The following is a 25,891-nucleotide window of genomic DNA, read 5'->3' as shown; positions in this document are numbered from 1 at the left end:
ATTCTGTAAAAACAAGACTATACTTTTACATTGGTTTCTATCATATTTAGTGATTAACAAATTAGGCAATTGGGTTCAAATCCGGTCTCTGACACTTTAATAATTACCTAGCCGAGTGGCCTTGGGCAAACCACTTAACCCCATTGCCTTGCAAAAAAAACCTAAAAGAAAAAAAAAGAAATTAAGCAAAAAAGGAAATGAATCTGCATACTCTGATCTTGTGAGCTCTAATAGAAAAGAAAGCTCACTTCCAAGAGCCTAGAGATCAGGGAGCAAAAGAATGGGAGTCCAATCTAGGTTATACAGACTAGCAGAGCTAATATCTATATCCTCCAGAGACTGAGAGGTATCGGGAAGAGCATTATCAAAGATATTGATTTTCTGGATGTATCTTTGAAGTAAATCCTTCTTTTGGGAAAACTAATTGATGTTAAGTGGTTAAAATGAAACTTGGATTATAATGTAGAACCTAACAACATTGAAACCATGGCTTTTGAGGGTTCAAGTTGGTAGCAGTAGGAAAGAGGAAATCCCGAGTCCTCTTGATACCCTAGACTAGTGAGGATCAGAGATAGGCATCTGACTCTTTAAGAATGAGCGAAGCGTGCCCTTCCAGGGCGCCTCAGGTTTTCCCGTGCCCGCCTCCGCTCCTGTGCCACCCACCGCCGCGCCTGAGGCTGGGAGACGCACCGCCTGGCCCGCTCTAGGCTGGGCCCGGGCCTGGCTCTCTGAAGCCGGGGTCCTCTTCTCCCGCCTCGCCGCCCCGCACGTGCCCGAAGAAGCTGGCATGGGGAACGAGCAGAGCGCCGAAGCCCAGGCCGGCAGACCGCACGACCTCAACACCTCAGTGACTCCCCCGACCAAGCAGAAAGCCAAGATGGGATGACATTGTGGCAGTGGCCCAAGGAACCCAGGCTTCACGTAGTATCAGTGGTGATCCAGATGTCATCAAATTACAAGAGATTCCAACCTTCCAGCCTCTTTTGAAAGGGCTTTTGAGTGGGCAGACATCTCCCACAAATACCAAATTGGAGAAGCTAGACTCTCAAAAAGCTCTTCAGTTATGTCTCCGATATCAAGATCACCTTCATCAGTGTGCAGAAGCCCTTTCCTTTGATCAGAATGCTTCGGTCAAACGAATCAAAGAGATGGACGTTACTGTGGTGACATTCTTTGGCTTCATGCAGGAGTGGCAGAAAAGGTACTCAAAATATGCTGAACAGATCCAGAAGGTCAACGAAATACCCTCTATTCTTCCACGCATACAAATGGGCATTGACCAGACTGTACCTCTGATGGAGAGACTGAACAGCATGCTTCCTGAGAATGAGAGGTTGGAGGCCTTTAGCATGAAGCCAGATCGTAAGCTCAAGTCATAGTTGTTTCCAAATCCTTTTCCAGGACTAGCCAGGGAGATTTTTCTCCATGGAGGGATAGAAACCATCAAAAGAAAGAGAATATTGGGAGCAATTATGGCGCTATTAGGCAAGACCTGACTTTTTGTTTGGTTTCCTGTTCTCCATGATAGGAAGAGAAGCAGTCCATCCAGGGATAGGCTGAAGTCAAGGGGATTGTGTCTACTTTGTGTGAACCAAATTCTTTCATCTCACAGTCTGAAAGTCTTGAAGGCCAGCATCAACAATGTTGCTAAAACATAAACCATTTAGTCCTTGTCAATTCTTCAAAGAATTCTGCCCTAGAAATTCTTTATTGCTGTTATTGTCATCATTTGAGTTAAGTGTGTGCAGCCCAATTCCAGATAAGCTGGTCTAGTTAAAACAAGAAGAGAAATGGAGAGGTTATTTTCATGATTTTAGGTTTTTGTCAGTAAATATCTGTTAAAAAGCCCTTTGATTTATAGGATTATAAATGAAAAACTTTAAAAAAGAATGAGCAAAAGCATACATTTTCCAATTCACTCAACTCATGAAAACTTTGACCTGTTCTCTATATCAATTGAAATTTTTCTGCCTTGCTTTTTTTTAAACTATAAATTGGTTTTCTGTATACCTTATTTCTAAGCATCTATTAAGACTTTTTTAATTCATCATTTCTTAGTGACTTGACAGCAAACCCCACTTACTTTCCCCAATTCATTCATATCCTCACCTCTACTTCCCTCCTATCAACATTTGACATATTTCAAAAATTTTCCCTATCAGCCAAGTCTGCCCTTAGGTTTTTCCCACCAATTTGTTCCATTTACCTTTTCTTATTTAATTCATTGCCCCACCCATTCTCTCCTTTTCCTTATCTTTGAGACCTTCTCCTCAGGTCTCTTATTCCTTATTTCTTAATCCTGGTTTTTCTTTCAATTTCTTCTCATAGCAGTGAGAAGACTGAAGACTTCCCTTTCAGATTTACCTCAATTTTTCTCAAATTCTACCCTCCATCATTCTATTTAAATGACATTTACCCTCAAAGTCACCTCAGTGTTTTCCCATTCAGTTCAATTCCTCTTTTCCCAGCCCTTCTATTTGCAATCTTTTCTCACAGATCTCAGTTATATAAGACAAAGACTACTCATCTTTCATTCAGAAGTACTCAGGATTAGTATTGATATACAATTTTTAAAAGCTCAGAAGATCAAAATTGTGTTCTGCTTTTCATCAGTTTCATTATTGCAATAAAATGGAAAACATGATTTTTTATGAGAAACAGGTTATATTTATCAACTACTTATTGGAATACATAGCAATTAAAACAAACACATTGCCTAATTAAGATAGAAATGATGAGAACCTTGTGAATCTTTAATCAGCAAAAAGGAGCCTTATGTGAGTAAGGTTTAATTATGTCATTAAATATTTAAAATTATTTTCTAAGATAAAAATTAGCACATTCCTTTAAGTATCACCAGCATTGATATACCATGAATAAACAGCAAAAATAATATCAACTATTATAGCAACAACAAAAAGTGCTCAATACTTAAATATTTGTAATATTCCATTCTAGTCATGTTTTTTCTCCAAACTGAGTAAAGATATGAAAGTTTATTGTGTTTAGTTTTAACACGGACATAAATAATTAATTTCTTTATAAGTACTTTGTCCTCCAAAGATTTCAGTTGTCAGCTGCCTTGCATTGTAGATAGTAATTAGTCAGGAGCACCTGTTGCCAAGAGGAGCACAATATTACTTTCACAAGCACTTGAGGAACAGTTTGCTTTTATAACTCTATTTATTGATATGCTGGCATTCTGTGGTGCCAAACTGAATGATAATATCTAATTAGAGTTTCCATTCCAAGCAGTATTTCTGCTGAGACATGAACAACTGGACATGTAAAAACTTTACTTTTCTATATCATAAAAGTGGGAAGTTGATTCAGCATAACAATTAGGCATGAACCTGAGCAACTTTTAAAAAATAAGGGACATTTAGCTGTTATTTTGTCCCTGAAGCTAAGTTAATAAAATACCTGCCATTTGTGTTACCAAATAGGCAAAAATGGCAGAGGGAAACACTATACCTTCTAAAAGATTGATTGTGGCCTTGAGCCTAGACCAGGCTTATTATTGTGGAAAGAGTGTAACCATAGTTCAAGAAGGATTTTGCCAACTTTACTTTCTTAAGAAAACATGTGGCCATTAACTGGTCTATTTGTCTGGTTCCCTTTCTAGAAATAGAAAACAATGTCATGTCACACCAAGATTTCTCAAGGTCAACTACATGGGAAAACACTTTTAAGGAAGACACATCCAATTGCTCTATTCAAAATATATTTTGATATAAAAATTTCCAAGTTGTGTTGAGATAAAAAAAGCTCAAAAGGGAAAGAAATCATTTTTAAGAGCAATCTAGTCATATGAAAAGAGATAATGTGGTGTGGTGGATAGAATGCAACAAAGTCCTAGGTTTAAAACATACTGATTGTGTGACTCTAAACAAGTCACATAGCCTTTTAATGACACATGCAACTCTTTGAGATTGTATCATTTGGGAGTTCCCCAATCCATGAAATCTAACCCTAAAGTCATATAGAATACTCTGATCATTAACAGTTTGGATCATTTCCTGGAGAAATATATGTAGAAACCACATCTCAAGAAAAAAAAAAAAGTACTCAAATTCACAAAGACACTGGTCCACGAGGAGACTGAATAGGAACAGTTGCCATGAAAAATTTAATACAGTAAGCACGTCTCAGTTGTATCTAGCTTTATCTTTAAATCTTTTATTTATATCACTGCTAGGTACTCATATTTGCAAAGTGAATTTTAAATGATTTTGATCACTTTTTCTTATTGTTTTGGTTGTTCTCTCCATTATAAAAAAGAAGCTACTACAACAGAAAGAGGTTAAACACTTAATTCAAAGTCCTATAACAAGCAACCTCCTCAAATCATTTCTAAGTCTTTGCTTATCGATTGTTAATCAACAAGAATATATTCAACATTCATTATATGCTAGGATCCGTAATGGTGCTGTGGCTCCAGACAAAAATGAATACTGCTAACCTCAAGGTGTATATTTCTATATGTATATTTATGTGTACATTTATAGAATTTTTTTTTTTTAGGTTTTTGCAAGGCAATCAGGGTTAAGTGGCTTGCCCAAGACCACACAGTTAGGTAATTATTAAGTGTCTGAGACCAGATTTGAACCCAGGTACTCCTGACTCCAGGGCTGGTGCTTTATCCACTGCGCCACCTAGCTGCCCCTTTATGTGTACATTTATAAGCAAATACAAAAAAACATACAAAACAAGAATGAGGTAATTCATTGGGAGGGGTACTTGTAGCTTAAAAGATCAGGAAAAACTGCTCTTGGAAGTAGCATTTGATGCAAGTTTTAAAGGAAAATAAGAATTTTAAGAATTAGGACTGTGGAGGGAATGCACTACTGACATGGGAGTGGAACAAGGAGGAAGGTGAGCGCAGTCCACAGGTTAAAACTTTCCAAGCAGACTTAATCCCTACCATTTATTTAAACACTATTTCTTGGTGAAGAAAGCAAATCTATATTAATATGGTATTACTGACACATGCTTGTAATCCAAAAGCTGCTTTGGCTAAATTCCCCATTATCCTATAGTTGTATCCTTTGATTAGGTGATTGCAGTAATAGATCATGACCTTACAGGAGTAGGAGAAGGTAAAACTGTTCCATAAAATCGCTCCCTGGTAGCCTGACCATTTTCTAACTGATTCTGGACCACAAATCCTCCATCCATACTTTCATTTTTGGTGCTCTCTCAGTTCGCTTTTAAATTTCCATTTGTCCTTTCTCTAATGGCGTGGTTGTAGACTATTTGGTGTGTTTCTTACAGATACTAATTCCAGCACAAGAAGCTTATTTTGTAAATCAAGGAAAATGAAAATATTTCAAAGTGGAGGGATCTTGTAGTTATCAGTGTGGCACAGAACTCACTCAGAGTAAAATTTTCAGTCCTCAGGGTGCTTATATAACTATCAAGTGCATTCATATAAATGGTAATAATCTAACTCTGAAGGTCTCCTTATTTTTTATTTTCTATTTCCTAACCTAATAAATGAATAAATGCATGTAGCAGCACTTCCAAATCAAACTCCCTGAAAGGAGATGTTCCATTCAAATTACTCTCATCATTAACTTATGAAACAATTCAGGATGGTGCAGAATAGCAATCCATCATTGATGACCAACCTTATGAAATGAGAGGACTGAGATCTAAATTACACTGAATTTTTTTTCTATTACACTCACATTGAATGGTCTATCATTTTCACCTTATATTAAATCCCTAGAAATGACACACAATCCACAGAATTGAATGAAAATATTCTATTTTATAGAATTTGATTCTTCTGAAGGAACTGGGAGAGGTCAATGGGAATCATAAAACATCCCAGGAGATGGGCCCCAAATGATCTAGTCCAATAGGAACCTGAAGCTTAGAACGATTAAAGGTGTTTTGATTGCATTTGTACGTACAGTTATTTAGGGTTTGTATTGAGAATAGAATGTAGAATTGAGAATGGAACCCAGAACTCTTGTCTCCAATTCCCTTCTTCTACTCATTCCAGATTCTCTGACCTAACACCTTATTGCAAAAAGCTAGATTTAGTACTGCGGTACTTTAGGCAAGGCTAGCAAAATGCTATATTTTCTCAATCCAGTGCTTCAAGGATCAGAAAGTTAGTTGGTGAAGATACTTCTGCTCTTCTACCTCTGCTTAAATCGTTTTAAGGAAACCTCAAACTTCAACACCTTATGGGAACTTCAGTGATGAGTTCCTCCAATTTTAGTCAAATTTATCAATGGAAAAGGCGCATTCAGTATTTATCACCAGACCCCATTAAGAATTCCTCTACATCTTGGAAGAATTTAGAAAAGTGTGCTTTCTACTCTCTTTACCTTCAAGAATCCTTCATAATTAGGAATTGCATTACAACTTTAGAACATATATATTTTTCCTGACCTTTTACTTAGCTGTAACATGTGTTATATACAATCAGAAGGAAATTATATAAAGTAAAGCAAAAATAAATGTTTCCTCCCTCAGTGACATCATTTAGGAACTGTGGAGCTGGTTGTGATTTCATAACACAATTTGCCCTCCATTAAAACACCAGAACACCATCTTCATACATTGCAGCTTCCCAAATAGAGAAAGAAGCATAGTTGTATGGTTCATTTTTGAGTTCTCTTTTTTGTAGCTATCTGTTTCCCAATCAATAAATTCTCACCTTGTATTACTGCCCTAGAATGCTCTAAGGTAGACAAGCTCTATGATAAAATGATTGAGGTTCTGCCCCCACCTCATTTAACCACAGAAGGTCCATACAACTTAATTGAATCAAACAATCAATCAAAAGTGTAAGCTAGGTACAAAGAAGCTCTGAAACAATTTGAGAAAAATAAAATTCTTTGATCATTGCATAAGAGACACAGCTTGCTTCATGAAATAAATTGTGATTGGCTAAAAGGAATTACATACCTTTAAGCTATTTATTAAAACAACAACCAAGTTGAAAGCCAGGAATGAAATCCAGAAATAAGCCCTCCTAAAGTGGGAATTGCTCTTGGCAGAGGAGGAAAGAGTCTTCATTTCTCTCCTTTCCCTGTCTTTTCCCCAATCACCACTAATGGTCAACTTTAGAAGGATGGAAGATGTAGAATTCAGATCAATGTCAAGAGTGGTGTCCCAAGCAGCAGTGACTGGCAATAGTATCTACAACAAAGCCAGAGGAAAACATTGGGAAGAGAGGAAAATACAGAGGAAAGTTAGAAACCGGGATTATGATCCTTCAGAAAGAAGAGAAGTGTCAACTATGGAATCTAGAGAAGCACCAAACCTCCAAATCCAGAAGAGAGTTATCTAAGAGGAGCTTCCCTAGCACTTTATGAAACAAAGGATATCTGATTTCTTGTAACCAGGAACTGAGAGATCTCACTTTTGCCAAGAATGTCATTTTGCTATAAATTTTGAGTTCATTCTTCCTAAAGACCTCTCCCTTCAGAGGATTGCTTTTATGACATCTCTCCTTGCCATGTGATGCATAGTAACTCTTTAAAAGTTAATAAAGTATTTCTTTTTCTTTAATCTCACAGAGACTGCTTTCCACTAAATGGAAAGCACATACTAGTGAATTCAGGGGGTTCATGAATCATAAAGCAAGAAACTACCTAGAGAACAAAGTCAGTAAACATTTGAACTTAGGAACTGTTAGTATATTACAATCTCAAAAGTGAATTGTCTTTACTCTTTGGTAATAATAAAGGTAATTGGCACTTTTGTAGTATCTGATAGTATACAGTATTTTACTTATAATATACCTTTTCATTCTTTTCAACAGCCTTGTATGATGAGCTGAAAAAACAAATATTACTCTTTATTTGACAAATGAAGAAACTGAGGTACAAATGGCTTACCTAACAACTGGCAGTCTAATATTCCCATCTTCTAATATCAAATCAAGTCTCTTTGTTTCCCTGTGTCACAGTTTGTGTTCAGTACCATTATTGGCACCTCTCTATCTTAGTTCTCCTTGATCAATTAAATGAGCACATTCAAGTCAAATAAGTGAATGGACTATTTCTAGATCCAAAGGATCTCTGTGACATAATAATATTTTATTGTATGTAATGCAGTTAAAAAGATTATTATATTCAGTTTTCTCACTAAAAAGTTACTTTTACTTCTTGTGGGAGAAAAAATTTGACCATAATGAGGGGAGTGACAATGTACAGTCAGGTTTCCCTCCATCCAATTTATAAGTGAAGGCCAGAGATAGACTTTGTCTCCAGCATCAGCATGAGTAAGCCCATAGCAGCTAAGCTGATCTGGAAAGAAGTGCCCTGGATGTCCAACCAGTGTTACTGATTTGCAACCAATACTCTGCAAATATAAGAAACAAGAGGGCCATTAACAAATGAGAGCCCTTCTCAGATTATCTTTTCAAATATTATTAAGTAATGGAAAACATCAAATATGTTTTATGTAGCATCCTGTAAGGAGTGCTCCCACTGAGTCAGACTACTCAGTGTTGACAAGTACCACAGTGCCTATCACCCCCCCCACATAGGTTCACTCAGCATGGGCTTCTCTCACAGGCTAACTTGATTGAACAGGGTGTTTTTAATTCTTACTTTGTCTTATGGCATTATTTCATACACATGAACAGAATTTCCTTTGGGTATTTTTCATAGTTGGAAACCTGGAGAAGATATTTCCCTCGGCACCTATTATGTTCTGCACAATACCTGCAACATAGTAGGAACCTAAAATATATAATAATTGATTCTTGTTTTCTATCAGAAAAGGACTTTGCATATCATCAAGAAAAGAAGTAAAGATGCATTTATACAGAACCCCCTCTATGTGAAGTACTATGTTAAGCACTTTACAAACATTATCTAATTTAATCCTCATAACCACCCTTGGAGGAAGGTGTTGTCATTATCCCCATTTTACAAATGCAGAAATGAAAGCATATTGACTTGTCTAGGATTGTATATCTTGTAAATATCTGAGGCTGGATTTGAATTCATGGCTTCTTGACTCTAGGTTGTGTTCTAATCACTTTGTCATTTAGTTGTTATAATATAGGAATATGAAGAACATAGATTTATATCTGGAAGGGATCTTAAAAACCATTGAGACTGAACATCTAATTTCATGGTTGAGGAAATCAAGGTTAAGAAAAATTGAGTAACTTGCTCAGTCCCAGTGTTTGAACTACTGCTCTGTGGTGCCTCTAAGGGAATTTGGTGAGTCCTACTGATATGGTTGCATTTTCAGTTATGTTCAAGACCTCCTGCAGAAGGCAGACATTGCTATTTCTTTAGATATTGTTAGATATTTAGGTATATTTTAACAGTTTAATAACCCAAGGGGCTGCAAACCTAAAGCTTGTCAAAAGAGAAGTGCTTAAGTTGTGAGAATGATAGAGGAGTATGGGATACTTTTAGGAGTGCTAAGCTGGAACTGGACATCCTTTTGCACTAGTCCAGCTCTACCTACCTTACTATGTGATGTTGAATATTTCATTTACCCTCTCAATTTTCTCATCTGTTGAATGAAGGGAATGAACTAAATATCCTCTAATTTCTCATCCATGGCTAAAATTCTAGACCCCTAAAGAGGCATTAAAAGGACAGAACCCCACAATGAAAATTTCTCCATGGTCCTTGTCATCATAGTTGATTATTAGATGCTATTTCCATTACTATGTACAATGTTTTCCTAGTTCTGCTCACTTCACTTTATATCAGTTCATGTAAGTATAGAAGATCCTTTCAAGATCATCTAGTCCAACTTTTCTTTATCCACTTCCTTCCTCTTTAAAAAATACATGTGAGGAAATTGACACCCTGAGAAAATAAAAGATTTACCAGGAAGTAAAAGTCAAGATTTTAAACTCTAAATCCAACTTTTCACTCTTTCAATCTTCTAACCCAAGAGAGGCTCAGGAAGTTACATCTTAGGAAATCTTTCCAATCAATACAGAAACTCATAGTGGCTAGTAACCCTCTCTTATTCAATTTTCCCTACAATAGAGAGCAAAAAACCTTTACAAAATCTACTTCTCCTTCACCTTTGCTACAAGACCTTGGCATAAGATTATATATTGCAAATTATATTTTTTTTCTAAATAAAATCAAACTTTTCTTTTCCTACAATAAACTGAAAACATTCAGATCCTATTGACAACCTGAAAAAAAGGAAAAGGTCTAAAAAATGTCAGTGTTCCACATTAGTTGCCCTCTGCCAAGCTATTATGGCATGCAGGTTTCATAGAGGATAAGATCTTGCAAAATTAGTTTGAAAATGGCACCTCTCTACAGTCCCACAATCTTCCAAGGTTAAGGTTAACATGTTCTTCAGAAATTATGTCAGCAATTCCTGACACTTCACTTGGCAAAGCCTCTTAACAGATTATTTTGGAATGGCACTCAGAATTGAAAAGGCAGAAATATTAGCAACGAGATAGTGGAAAGGAACTAAGGTTCAAATAAAAGCTAGACTAAGTACAATATACTTTCCATAACTCAGTCATTCAGACACTACTAAATATTTAAAAAAAATAAGTAATAAAAACCTAAGGAATTAGGAAAAGCTATCCATAAAAGTTTTCACATAAAATGTCTATACCCTTTAAACTCTAAGGGTTACTGTTTCATTATTCATACCATCTAGTATTCTCATTTTTAAGGGAAAGTAATGTTAGCATGACAGAAGATTATTGATGAAAAACTCAAAAGTATCATAAGGATCAAATTAAAATCTACCATTTTACAGTTGAAGAAAATCAAGATAATAGATAGCTGGGCTACCTTGAATAAAATAGTTAAATACTTGAGGTAGGATTCAGACCCATCTTCTATACTCAATATCCTACACTCAATTTATTACATCATGTTATTCTAATAATATATAACATATTATTTTGATAACATTTATTTTCATCATTATGTTACACTGATTCATGGAAACAAAAGTTATATTCCATTTTGTTTAATCTGAGGGAAGTATGTAATAGGAAGAGATATTTATTAATTGACTAAGAAGAAAATGGATGACATATGTAAATAAGCAGCTTTCTAAGTGGTGAACTCAGATAAGAGTATAGATAATAAAGGAAGTCAGGGAAATTCAGAAAGGAAACCCAGAATTATGAAACAGCTCTGGATGGCAGCAATTACCTTCTCTGAATCTTGTTGCCCTATGCCAGTCTATTTGTCCTGACATAGTCATTACCTTCTTGGGGATGTGTATGCGCATGTGTACACATGTGTGTATGTGTGTGTGTGTGTGTGTCTCCCTCTGAACTCTCAGCTACTGAAGGAAAGGAAAAATGTCTTACATTAACTTTGGGCTCAGTATCTAGACTAGTATACCAGTAACTAGATGACAAGGTGGTTTGAGTGCCAGAATCACAGAGCTGTTCTGATGATCAAATGTGACAATTTATATGAAGTATCTTATAAATCTTAGTGTTCTTCCTTTACCATGCCTTCAGATTCATTTACTTAGAAGTCTCATGTCCCTAGCAAATCCTCTTAAAAGTTTAGTTGTGCTCCTCCTACAGAAGAATCGCAGTTCTATCATTTTTTTTTCCTTTGCCAACAGTTTTAGAATAACTAAGGGTTTCAAAATTGGAATGCCAAAAATTGAAAGGGATCTTGGAGGTTAAAAAGTCTTATTTCTCATCCCATGGAGGAATTATTCTTCCACATCATTACAGATGATCAATCACCCTTGGTCTCTCCCCCTCATTAAATTACAATGCATAATAGTTAATCATATGCATGCTGTGTCACATCAGAATAACATAAATTTCTTAAGTTCAGAGAAAGTTTCTTGTTCTTTCCCATATATATGTATCCAAAGTATATACACAGTAGATAATCCTTTGTCTTTGTATACATAACACCTAATAAAATACTAAGCACATGGTAGGTACTTAATCCCTACTTGTTAAACATAACTGAATTGAATCTGTGTAAAATTTATCTTAAACTCTTGAAAGTAGAAATAACACAGAAAGGACAGAGATCAGGACAGAGATTTGAAACATTAATATTTAGGGAATAGGAAATAAATGATCACTCATAAAAGAACACTAAGGTAAGATCTATCATGTGAGTAGGAATGATAGGACCAGAAACCTGAATGCCTAGGACTTAATAGTGAATGGATAGTAAGGAAATATAGGCAGTTGATTTGAATGATGGGATACCTTTGAGAGGATGTCATAAGTGATTTTAATAAAAATTTTAGAGACAGAGCTAGCCATATATTTGAGAGAATATAGCCCCAAGGGACAGTCAAGAAAAATGCAGTCAGTCTCCTTGTGGCAAGAGGAAGGGCATGAAGGTGTTAGCAGACAATTGGATGGACAAAAATACTGGGTAGCATCTGGATTTCCGATGGTCATTTGGATAGAATGTGAAGCATTTTCTGGATTTAGCTAGTTACCAAGAATTCATAGATACTCATAAAGCCTGGAGTAGGTGTTCCATTCTACCTTAGGGAAATATTCTCTCAGGGGAAGACTGTAATGCCATCCCAAAGCATTCTGGCACACTGTCTCACATACTATGGATACTGCTAAGTGGCTTAAGTGAGCTTTCACTCCCCCAGGAATCAGAATAATGGTCCCTAGGGTGACAGCAAAGTAGAGTGGATCAATTTCTGCAGGGGCAGAGTTAGGAATTTAGTTCTTGGAGACCACCAACAGCTCATGCTGCTATTGGGGGGAATAATAGCATAGATAAAGCAAGATGCCAAATAGGGAAGGCTCTGAGTTCCTAGCATGTCGCTGAATGAGATTTGATACATAATATGAATCTGGATAACTATATCATTTATTTCTCTCATTCCTGCACTGATTACAGAAAGTTATGTCAGAAAGCAATGGTAAATTTTTTTCATCACTAAACAATGGATCCATTTCAGTCATAAAAGTATAATGTCATGGAGTTTGTCTTTCTTCTTAGAATCTAGACAATGTTGAGAGTCACTGGGGTGCTAATCAATCAAGAGACAGTAACTAGGTGGCTAGGTGGCACAGTGGATAAAGCACTGGACCTGGATTCAGGAGTACCTGGGTTCAAATCCAGTCTCAGACAAATAATAATTACCTAGCTGTGTGGCCGTGGACAAGCCACTTAACTCCATTTGCCTTGGAAAAAAAACCTTAAAAAGAGAGAGAGAGAGATAGTACCTATATGTTTACCATATATTAAATACCGCATCATGCATTTCCAATATCAAAAAAAAAGCTTAAATAACTAGTTTATTCCCTTCAAATAGCTTGCTTTCCAAAATGGGAGGGAGGTTAACATTTATGTATATAGGAATATATAAAATGTTTACAAAGTAATTTCAAGGTAATCTCATTGGACAGGCAATAACAACTGAAGAGGAGGAGAAAGGTCCCCTGAAGAAGGTGGCATTTGAGCTGAGCCTGACAGGAAACCAAAGATTCTAATCGAGGTGATGCTGGAAATCAGTCAACATCTGCAATTATAGAATGTATTTGTAAGAAACAGCAAGCAGGATGGAATAGCTAGATTACAGAATGCATTGAAAGGGACTAATATTAAAGAAGACTGAAAAGATAAGGGGGATGAACTTAAAGTGGCACACAAAGTTTGATCTAGAGATTATAGAAAGCCATTTGGAGTGTACTAAGTATGAGGAGGGGGAGTCCAACCTGCACTTTAGTTGAAATCACTTTGGCAACTGAATGGAGGATGGATTGGAATAGAAATAAATTTGAGTCAAGTAGATGAATTAGGGTGGTTTTTTTTAGTAGTCCAGAAAAGTGAAGTATGATGAGGTTAGAAATTAGGGTGTTGGTTGAGTGAACTGAATACTAAAGGACATATTTGAGAAGTGTCAAAATGGAAACAAGATTTGACCACAACTTGGTTGTTTGTGGAGTGAGAGTAATGACTTAAAGGTACCCAAAGTGACTGCTAAAATGGTTAACCTGAAAAATAATGAGAAAAATCAGAAAGAAGGGAGCATTTAGGGAAAAAGATAAAGATTTCTGTTGGAGAATGATTGAAATGTTACAGATGGAAAAAGCTAAACAATTCTCTTTGCCCATAGTTCTGTTCTCAAATCACTCTAGGATAATTGACATAATAGTATATGAAGCTATGTGGTTTACAAATCAACATTTTTATAGAATCTTCAGTTTTATATACTTCTCTACCAGTGTCAGGATGCTGGAATGAAAAGGTATTTGTAAACAAAGGACCTAGTATTGTTCCTGAGTCCATTATTTCTACATTGTAATTTCTTTTGAAGATGCTTAAAAATGGTCATTTAACACCAGGAATATCTCCCTCCAACATCTCCCCCACTACAACCACATCCTCATTCCTAAATCCCCTCTATAACAAGGGTTTCTCATTAGGGTCAAGTAACACTTCTTGATTTATTGCCTCTAAGACAAAGAATTATAGGAGCTTAAGAGAATAGTTCAGTTCATCTAAAGACTTTTCAGTCCTGCAGTATCCCTTGCTGTTTGGATTTAATACCTAATTTAATTATACAACACAGAAAATATGCAATAGATTGTTAACAGTAGGAAAGCTGGCTGCCTCATTCAAATGGATTTTATTTAAAAGCACCCCCTAGCACTCTGCAGAATGAAGGCCACAGACTCATCTCATCTTGTGATCAATCTGATTGGCCCGTGTCCTGTGGACAACAGAGGACAATAAACAAAGAGCTTCCCCCTTACAGCAATTGTGGAGGATTTGAGAGAAGGAAAAAAAAACATCTAATCTGTTTCACCTGTTTTCCATAAGAAAGAAGCATGATATGTATCACATAATATATAAAAAAACAAGACTTATAGAGCATGCTTTAACATTTCAGACTTTGGAAAATTAATGACTTATATTTGTAAATACCACTATTCAAATTTTTTATTTCTTATGGAAGTCAAAAACAAGTCCAGAAGGAAAGTTTCTTATGTCATGAAGGGAAAATTGTTTTAGAGAATATGTACTTTTTTCATTTAAATTCTAAAAGAAAAGTTACCTGATTCTTCTTTGAAACTGTTAAGATAGAGAACACTGTTTTTCATGTTTCACAATTGGTTGTCATCTTTCTCCATTAGATTCTTACAGTAGAATTAAAGGGCCCTTTCTACTTTATATTAGAACATTAATTGCTAGGCAATGGGGTTAAGTGACTTGCCCAAGGTCACACAGCTAGGTAATTATTGTCTGAGGTCGTATTTGAACTCAATTCCCCCTGACTCCAGGGCTGGTGCTCTATCCACTATGCTATCTAGCTGCCCCTGCAAATTATATCTTAACAAGGTTACTTGATAATTTACTAGACAAGTAGTCATCAAGTTATGACTCTAAAACCTCCAAGAGTGTAAATCTACAGCATACTCCAAAGGCTGATTTTGGATGGTTCTAATTCTAGGATGTCTTCCTTTATATCAAAATAAAATTCACCTTTTAGCACTTTCCATTCATTTAGCATTTTCCATTCATTTATCCTAGATTTATTTATAGTGCCAATAAAATAAGTCTAATATAGTTTATTCACGAGAACTCTTCAAATCTTTGAAGAAAGTTTTCATGTCATGTCCTCAATATGTCTTTCATCCCTAGTATAAATAGTTCCAATTTCTTCAACCAATCCTTATGACATGTATGTCACTATATTGGCTGTTTTTTCATAATTTAAAGTTTACAATGACCTTAAAGAATGGGACTTAAAACCAGAAGCAATATTCTAAATGTGATCTAACTATGAGATGAGAGAGGACCTGTCATCCTCTTATTCTAGAAAGTTAATCTTCCCTCAAGATATTCTAAGTTTGCATTAACTTTCTTAGTTAATTATTACAATCTGATTTACATTGAGCTTGTATTTTATTGATCCAGTATTTTGTAAATAATATTCTATTTAACTATGCCTCCTTTATTCTGTTTGTTAGTGTTTTTGAAACTTAGGTATTAGATATTTACCTCTCAATTCACATTCATCTCTACCAAATTCCATGTTATTAAATATGAACCCAAAATTCTTCCCTACCAAGGTCTATTTGAATCATATATTAGATACTGAATCCAAAGTAAAGGCTGAGAGATAGCTTAGAGGTAATCTATTCCAATCTCCTCATTTTATAGTTGAGGAAAGTAAGCCCCCCCCCCCCCCAATAGTTTCCCCAAGGCTCTTTGAGTAGCCTATGACTGCTTTGGAATTTAATTGAATGCCGGTCTTCTGAATCTAAATCCAGAGCCTTTTCCATTGCAATATGGTAAAGATAAAAAGGGAAAGGTTAGGTGATAAATACTGTACTAAGAAAATTTTAAACCCTAACAAATTAGTAAATGGGAATGAAGAAGAAATAACTATAAAACCTTTATGATTTTGCAGGATATCTAAAGAAATATCAGCAATGATACTTTCTTTTCCCAGTTAAATGCAGTATGTTAGAGAAATAAATATATAAATTCAAAGATGTATTGCATACCTCCCCGCCTTATTAAATAAAAAGACACAACTTGAACAGTTTTTAGAAATTTAGGTAATTTAGGGTCATCATTAAGAACAACAAATTTTGGGGGGCTATGAAATAGTGACCTTCTATAGAGATTACTAAGATTAGGAAGAGTTATTTACTTTAAGGACTCCATATAATACTTTTAATAACAGGTTAATCTTCTCTCTTGCTCAAAGTCAATTGTCATTTTTACTGTGTACCAATTTCCAGTATGAACTCCTCTCACCCATTTCACTGTTCCAATTGCCTCAATAAGTTTCGTTTAACATGTAATTCCAAATTTGTAGATTTGGGAATAAAGATCTCAGGTTAGTTAATTACTATTTTTTTTAATAAATAAACCATAAGAAGTTTGTTACCTCTCTTTCCATGAACCATCCAGTTCTATTGACCCTCTTAACTGTTTTCTAAACAAGACACTCCATCTCTTGAATAGGAATTTTTTCTGGCTGTTTCCCAAGGATAGCATACCTTTCTTCTTCATCTTTGTTGGGATTTTGAGGAATTCCCTGGATTCCTCAAACTCCCAACAAAATTCTTCAGAATACCCCTTTAATTCTAATGCATTCTAATGTTTTCTCTCTCTTAATTATTTTGTTGTAGTCTCTAGAATTAGACTGTGTGTTTCATGAAGGTTGGGACAACCTATTGCCTCTTTTTGCAATCCCCAGCACTTAGCAAAGAAAGTGTTCAATATATCTGAACTGAAAAACAACAATATAATGACCAAATATGTATATATGTATATATTGCTTTAAGATTTCCAAAGTGCTATCTATTTCCAAAGTAGCTACACACACACACACACACACATACACAGACACGCGTGTGTGCAAAAACACATGTACTCACTATATTCTTTTACAAAATAGGAACATGTGCTATTATAATCTTTATTTTTTACATACAAAGAAACTGGCCTTGAAAGAGCCCATGGTCACACAACAATTAATTGTATGTGGTGGGATTCAAAGCTTGGTCTTCTTGTTGCCAAATCCAGTACCTTATTCACTATGCAAAACTGCTTCCTAAGTAAAACTATCAAAATTTATTATTGGCAGTTTTGAAAGATAGTTCTCCCTCATAACACCAAATTAGTCTACAAAAAAAGCATGAATAACTATCTGACTTTTGGGTATTCTTGCTTACGTACATAAAGTCTAGGTTGTCTAGGTTATACTAGACTGTCAGCCCGCATCTTCTCATTTTATCTTTTCTAATGTTCTTAATTAGATGCTCAGAGAAAAAAAAAAAACTTTATAATAATTCATCCTTGTACTCTCATATCATATAGCATTAAACCCTGAACATAATTCGTAGTCAGTAAATTTCTATTATAAAAATAAAGAAAACAAAGTACAGTTCATCTCTTTTGTTAATATTTTCAGTGCTGTCCACATACAAGAACATATTTTAATTCTACAAGATAGTCTGACAAAGGAACAGAAACTTTTCCAGTGATGGCTATGTATGATTTCTTCTGTAAGCTATGATATCTTCTGTTTCTCCTTTCATAATTCCATTTCTTACCTCCAAATTCTATGCTATCTAGTTTTTGCCTTTATAAATCCTGATCAAATGTGGCTACCTCATGTTCTTTATTTGCCAATTTATCAGATATGATAGTGTAGCCCTCAAGCTAATTTTAGAGTTGGTAGAGATCATGGAGTCAATCTAGTTTAGTTCCTTCATTTTAAAAATGAGATTATTCAGGCCTGATATTTGAACCCTCTCTCAAATATCAGAGGAACTCTGGGAGAAGAAATCAATCCTTGTAATGTTCTAGAAAAGATATGAACAAGTAACTCCAGTGGGGTGCTTCTCTAGAACAGATAATTGTCTATTTCCTGAATTCCTTAAGTATAACATAGCTGCCTAGTTTATTGAGGTTTACAACTTATACCCTTTTGGGTTGATGCTTAGTTGAACTGTGACAGGCTAGGAAGACAACTTGGACCTCTTCCAAAACATAAACAGATGGTCCCTTGGTTCTTCTTTGTTCTGTCACATAACCCTCAGAAACGTAGTGAAAATGAAACAGCAGTGTTTCCCTCCTGCAATGCTTAGGATGTAGAACTACAGGGGCTAATAGCAAGCATTATGAGTCTTTATATTTGTGATTCACAGAGAAGTTTATAAACCAGTATGCTTTTTTATATCATGCTGAGTGCAGTAAATGTGAAAACAATGCAATAAACAGCCTTCTGGTCTTGAAATAAAAACCACTGTTCATATATCATCTCCATCACTACCTCTTATTTGAACAATATAAAATATCCACAAAGAGATGATTTTATTATTAACAATAGCAGTAATAATTATAATTTCTTGGAGAATTTATCTTTTGTGAGGTTTATAGTACCTGTTTTTGGCAATGACTCTTTGGGGTGTGTCATACAATCATTAATACTTTAATTATGAGATGAGAAAATTGAATTCAAGAGAGGGAAAATATAATATAGCTTACACTTTGTTAAAGTCCATGTTGTGGCAGGTGCTTTATTAAGCCCTAGGGCAGCTATACAGAGCACTGAGTCTGAAGTAAGGAAGTTCTGAGTTCAAATGTGATCTCAGATACTTACTAGGTGTGTGACCCTGAAAAAGTCACTTAACCCTTTTTACCTCGATTTCCTTTTCTATAAAATGAGCTGAAGAAGGAAATGCAAACCACATCAATATCTTTGCTAAGAAAATCCCAAATGAGATCACAGTCAGACACAACTGAAACAACAAAAATAAGGAAGACAATCTGCACTCCAGAAACTCATAATCTAATGAGGGAAGATGAAGCACAGGAGGAAAATGAAAATGGGGAAGAGAGTCAGAGGGTTTCTGGCAAAGAGGGCATAATGAAAGTAATGGAGCTGGACCAGACAGATAAACTGGTAGTAAATGTAGAAACTGCTGCCATTTTTTGAGCCCTCTATAAACAATACTATGAGAGGAATAGTTTGCCCTGCTTGGAACAACTGAGGTTACTAATGAGTATGTGTAGCAGGCTCCATGTTGGCAAGTTTCCTGGGGATGAATTTATTTGGTGATGAGTTTACCCTGAGCAGGGCATGAGGAAGATAATGAGTAAACTGAAATTAAACAGAGCAGCTGGCTAAAATAACTTCTCTAGGGGTACACATGTAGTAAGAGTCTGAGTGGAGATCCAAACTTCCATCTCTTGCCTTCAAACTCACACTAGTTTCCATTATACTATAATGTTTTTCTAGGTCTGATGATGATAAGCTATTTATTCAGTTTACTGTTTATGAAGAATAGTGCTAAATACTGAAGATACAAATACCATAAAAAAAATCTGTGCCTTCATTTTACTATAGTCTAATGGAAAAAAGGGGTGTCCCTAAGTACACAGTATCATATTTTGGAAATGGTCAGGATACTACATAGAGACTTAAATCTGGAAAAAACAAAGCAAAAAAATCACTCACTGGATTCCAGGGTAATTCCAAAGGAAGGTAGGTGGATGAGGGTAATGATAAGAATGGCTGGATTCCAGACAGCATGATTTGGAGATATTATGTCTCTAATTTGTCTTCATTTTTCTTTATAAATACTTTATATTTTTCCAGGAGCTCACAAATCTCATGTCTGTATATTTCCTTTAGTGCCTGGATAGGAGCATTATATACAGTAGGCATATAAAGAACATCTGTTGAATGTTCAACCATTACCTTTCTTACACCTTATATATTTCCAAAATTCCCACCATTCTCCTCTTACTTCATTCAATACATTTTCTTGCCCTTCCTGCTAAAGAGAGTGAAAAATTCATTTTTATTTTTTTAAGACTAATTAGATTTGCAACCCAACTTGTGAAGATGCTTTCTACACACTCTCACTCTCTATTTTAAACTTCCCTTTTCACAATTAAACACTGAAATTCTCAAACTGTGAGCACAACTTGATAATTGGGGTCAACTCCTAGTTTCTCTAACAAGTTCCTGTTTAACCTGATGTTGCCAGTCTTCACACCATCTTTTATTCCCTCTAGACGAACCCTTCCATTCTAATGCCATGACTCCATTGAAAAGTAGTCATGGTTTCATGGAGTTGGGAGGAACATTAGAAATAATTTATTAAAACACTCTCATTTACAGATAAGGAAATGGCAACTTAGAGGAGGTCATGTGATGTGAGGGAAAGAACCATGAATTTAAAATCAGTAGTAGTGAGTCCCCATTTTAATTATACCATAATCATTCTTAGCAAATCATGTGATCTCTCTGAAACTCAGGTTACTATTTGTAAAATGAAAAGAATGAGTAGAACAGTACAGGTTATCTCTGTAATTTCTTCTAAATCTCCTATTCTTGAAGAAAGAACTAAAACATTCCATCTCCCAGAGATCCTCTCTTCTTTTTTTTTAGGTTTTTGCAAGGCAATGGGGTTAAGTGGCTTGCCTAAGGCCACACAGCTAGATAATTATTAATTGGGGTCAGATTTGAACTCAAGTACTCCTGACTCTAGGGCCAGTGCTCTATCTACCTAGCCACCCCCCTTGATCTTCTCCTTCTAATGAATCTAATCTTGTTTGGTCTAAGAGATAGGCAAAAGGTAGAAAAGTAGATAGGCAGATAGATAGATAGATAGATAGATAGATAGATAGATAGATAGATAGATAGATAGATGATAGATAGAGTAGCCTTCCCAATTTGAATATGAATTCCTTGAGATGTAGATCTGATTTTGCCTTTTTTTCTTTCTTAGAACCCCCAAAATTCTGGATAGTGTTGGCACAGAGTAACTTTTTAATAAATGCTCAATATTTTTATTTGATCTGATGATTAGAATTCTGATCTGAGTTTTATATGATTTAATCTATAAAGTTTGCCTGCCAGATGCATGCTTACTGATTTTTAAGAGATAGAGGTAAAATAACTATTAATAGCAGAACAAGCTCTTGAGGAAAGAAAAGGAATCCATAGAAAGGTGACAATCATGGCCTCCAATAAAGTTTTTCAAAGCTAGAAGGGAAGGCATGTCTGAGGTTGAAGATTCTAGGAAGAAGAAAAAAAGCTTGAAGAGCAAGAAAAATTCATTGATAGTTCATGTAGAGAGTTCACTCTGTAGTTTTCTTAGTTAAGAACCAAAGAAAAGGGGAATAAGGAAGGGAGTAATCAATTGTTCAAATGTCTGATGAATGGTAATATAAAAGAAGAAGAAAAGATAAGGATAGAGGAAGAAAATAAAGTGTTCAAAAATGCATAGATTGAGAAAAAGGATAGTTGAAAATAACAAGGATCTGTATAAAAGTAAGGACTATGGGTTTTAGTCTCAAAAACCTTAAGGTGAAAAGGAGCATCTAGAATTTTTTCAAAGTAGACTGTGTAATATATTCTCACAGAAAATGAAACTAGGTTCTGTAAATAGGGGTTAAATATCAGAAGGGACTGGATTTATGAGGTTTCTTTTTTTGGCCCTTCATAGAAAAAAATAATTTATTTTCTTCTATCATAGAAATTTTAAAGAATTTCCAAAGTCTAGTTAAAAGATGTATTATAATTATAATTGGGATTTATACTATTTTTTAAATTTTTCAAAGCATTTCTACATATTTTTGTCATTTGAAGTTGTCAATATCATATACCACAGGGATAATTTGCCCACTGCAGGTAAGGAAACCAAGGTACAGATAGTTGAAGTGATTTGCCAAGAATACACAACTAGTAATAGTCAGAGGGAAATTTGAAATCTGGTCTTCCTGACTAAAAGTCCAATATTTCACTAAATATATTGTGCTTCTTCTGAAAGGAGTAGAAGGAAAAGAAAATGTTGAACTTCTGTGTCTTTCTAAACAGAATGATCTGTTATTTGAGGCATGAGTAATCCTGAATATTAAAGATTCTGGTGTCCACAGAAATTTAATAAAGTAAAAAGGGAAGCCAAATGCTAGAGTAGATAGAATACCAGCCTTGGATGCAAAAAGACATCTTCCTGAGTTCAATTCTGCCCTCAGATACTTACTAGCTGTGTGACTGTGGGCAATCCAATTAGTTCAGTTTGCCTCAGTCTCCTCATTTGTCCAATGTGTTGAAAAAAGAAATAAATTACTCCAGTTCCCTGTCAATAAAACCCCAAAATAAAAAAAAAATTAAAAGTCAGATACAACTGAATACAATAAAAGAATAATGTGCTCCTATCCCCCCAAACACAAAATGTCCAAGATGGTTGAAGAAAGCAAAATGTTAAAGTATTCTTTCTCAACCCATCACAGTACTAAAAGTACACAATTATGAAGGCATACTGTCTTTGTATCAGGAAACTCTGAAATGACCAAATACAGAAAAAAAGAGGACATGTTTATCAAGCCATATATTTCTGCTTCAGGCTTGAAATGGATCTCCAAAAGAAAGGACAATCAATAACCTATCAAAATGCAAATGTAGTAAGTGCATCAGTGTGCAGGAAGATAAGAATAGAACTTGTCTGTACATGGCAGCATCAATAACAGAGGTGAATTTTCATTTTTCAGAGGCATGATTTACCAGTAATATATGCAGCATTGTATACTCTCATGACCATACCTAATATGTAGCACTCTTTATTTCTGCAATAGAAAGTCAGTGACTTTTTTGCTCATGTTTATAAAATGCAGATATTTGAGAGTTTCAGAAACACATCTGAGATGTGTACTCTTATTTTAAACATTTTAATGGATACATAAGAAATGAGAGGCAACAAAACTGAGCAGAATCAGACACAGTTAAGTTCAAGTGCTATCTCAGGCATACATTTCTTGCATGACCCTAATAAAGTCATTTAGTTTCCTAGTAACCCAGTTGTTAATCTATATGGCAGAGAGAGTTTCTACTCTGAATTACCTATACAGATGAAATCGCAATTTGATACCAACACCCTAAAGTTTTTTAAATTAATAATTTTGTATTTATATATCAATAGCCTATGTGATATCCTTTTAAATTTATTAATAAAAGGTTTACAAGGATAATTTAATATATGTGAAAGTGTTTTGGATATTTGAAAAAAAGGGAGGGCAGAGCTAAGATGGCAGCATGAATGCAGGAATTCCTGGAAAACTGTATCCTAAAATTCTCCAAAAGTCATCAACTAATGACTCTAGCCAAAATTTAGAGGGGTAGAACCCACAGAAAGACTGAGCAATAAAAGTTGCCCATCCAAGAGAACTTAGAATATCTGCAGGAAATGTCTGTTTTATTGGGAACACGGTTAGAAAGAACTGCAGCACAGCGAGGTCAGAGCAAACCAGCTCCACCCTCCCAGAAACAGCCCATGGGGTGCCTGGGTCCATGGCAGAGGGGGCAGTTTCCAGACCTTTTGGCCCAGGGATCACCAGGATGGTTTGAAGGGTTGGTGACAGAACTCTGATACAACAACAAGAATGAGCTTGGAGCCTCTGCCAGCTCCAGCCTCAGAGTAGCCCTTCAGTGGGAAGCAGTGCAGCCACCCAGCACTTCCAGGGTACTCAACTCACAGACAGTAAGGGGGGTGGGTGGTGAGGACAGACTGCAGAGGTCTCTCTGCTATCCCTGGAGCAAGACTGTTGTTGGTACACACTCAGACACAGGTCACAGTCTGGAGCACCTACTACCACAGAGGAGCAGGGATACCTCTCACAGCTCCAGGGCAGAGGGGTGGCTTTGTAATCAGAGCACAAGCAAGAGTGCAGTCAGAGTCTCTCATAAGTTCTTGGAGGAATTAAGGACCCTGTAGGGTGTCCTAGAAGTGTGGAAAATAAGTCATAGACTGAGAAAATGAGAAAAAAACAGAAAAAGAACTTGACCATAGAAAATTGCTTTAGTCCTATAAAGGATCAAAATACACACTGAGAAGATAATAAAGTCAAAGCTTCTGTACCCAAAACCTCCAAGAGAAATAGGAAATGGGCTCAAGCTATAGAAAAGCTCAGAAAAGACTTTGAAAAACAAGTAAGGGAGGTTGAGGAAAAGCTGGGAAAAGAAATGAGAGTAATGCAAGAAAATCATAAAAACCAAGTCAGCAGCTTGGGGAAAGAAATGCAAATATTAGTGAAGAAAAAAACATGTTAAAAACCCATTTAGGCCAATTGGGAAAAGCAACATGAAAGGCAAATGAGGAGAAGACAGCCTTAAAAAGCAGAACTAGCCAGATAGAAAGGGAGTTAAAAAAGCTCTCTGAAGAAAATAACACCTTCAAATGTGGAATGGAGCTAAAGGAAGCTGATAACTGTGAAAAATCAAGAAACAATAAAGCAATACCAAAGAACAAATATTAGAAGAAAATGTGAAATATCTCATTAGAAAAACAACTGACCTAGAAAACAGATCCAGAGGAGATAATTTAAAAATTGTTTGGCTACCTGAAAGTCATGATGAGGAAATGTACTTAGGCTTCATCTTTCAAGATATCATACAGCAAAATTAATCTGAGATCCTAGAAGCATAAGGTAAAATAGAAATTGAGGGAATCTACCAATCACCTCCTGAAAAATATCCCAAAAGAAAAACTCCCAGGATACTACAAGCTTCCAAAAAGAAACAATTCAATTACCATGGTGCTACAGTAAAGATTACACAAGAGCCAGCAGCATCTACATTAAGGGCTCATAGAGCTTGGTATATGATATTCCAGAACATAAAAGATCTTGGTTTACAACCAAGAATCAACTACCCAGCAAAACTGAACATCCCCTTGCAGGGGAAAAGATGGCCTTTCAATGAAACAGGGGCCTTCCAAACTTCCCATTGCAATGACCAGAGCTGAACAGAAAGTTTGCTCTCCAAGTAAGGACTCAGGTGAAGCATAGAGAGGGTGGATGAGGAATTTAATGATGCTGAACTATTTGTATTCCTGTGTGGGAAGAATATAATGATAACTTATATGAGCCTTCTCATTTATATGAGCAGTTAGAAGGAGCATATATAGACAAGGCATAGGAGGGCATTGAATATAATGGTATAATATGGTTTAAAGATGTAGTCAATGGGTGATAAAAGAAAGTACTAGGAGGATGAGAAAGGAGAAGTAGAATGGGCTAAGATATTTCACATAAAAGAGTCAAGGGAAAGTTTTTTTGCAATGGAGTTGATGGAAAGAAGGAAAGGGGGTAATAAGTGAGCCTTCATACTCATCTGAAATGACCCATTGAAGAAATAACATACACACTCAATAGAGTATAGAAATCTATCTTACCCTAGAGAAAAATGAGAGGAAAGGGATAGGATAAGGGGGACAGGGAAGGCAAGTGGGTTGTAGCTGATAGAAAAGAGGGAAGATTGTGGGAATGGGTAATCAGATACAGCACACTTTTGAGCAGAGATAGGATGAAAGGAGAGAGAAAAATAGAATAAATGGGAGTGGGAAGAAATAGATTAGAGGGAAATACAACTAGTAATAGTGACTGTGGGAAAAGATATTGAAGCAACTTCTCTGATGAACTTATGA

The 25,891-nt window shown here is 35.7% G+C and overlaps 1 protein-coding gene and 1 pseudogene across 4 annotated transcripts in view; both read left to right on the top strand.

The window, feature by feature from the left end:
• SYNDIG1 (synapse differentiation inducing 1) overlaps positions 1–25,891 on the top strand; it is a 305,302-nt gene that overhangs the window by 231,387 nt on the left and 48,024 nt on the right. The gene's annotated exons all lie outside the window — the stretch shown is intronic.
• LOC141504363 (BLOC-1-related complex subunit 5 pseudogene) lies at positions 788–1,996 on the top strand (annotated as a pseudogene).

This window comes from Macrotis lagotis, chromosome 1 (assembly GCF_037893015.1).
Source record: "Macrotis lagotis isolate mMagLag1 chromosome 1, bilby.v1.9.chrom.fasta, whole genome shotgun sequence".
NCBI lineage: Eukaryota > Metazoa > Chordata > Mammalia > Peramelemorphia > Peramelidae > Macrotis > Macrotis lagotis.
This window is presented reverse-complemented; position numbering and strand designations above follow the sequence as displayed.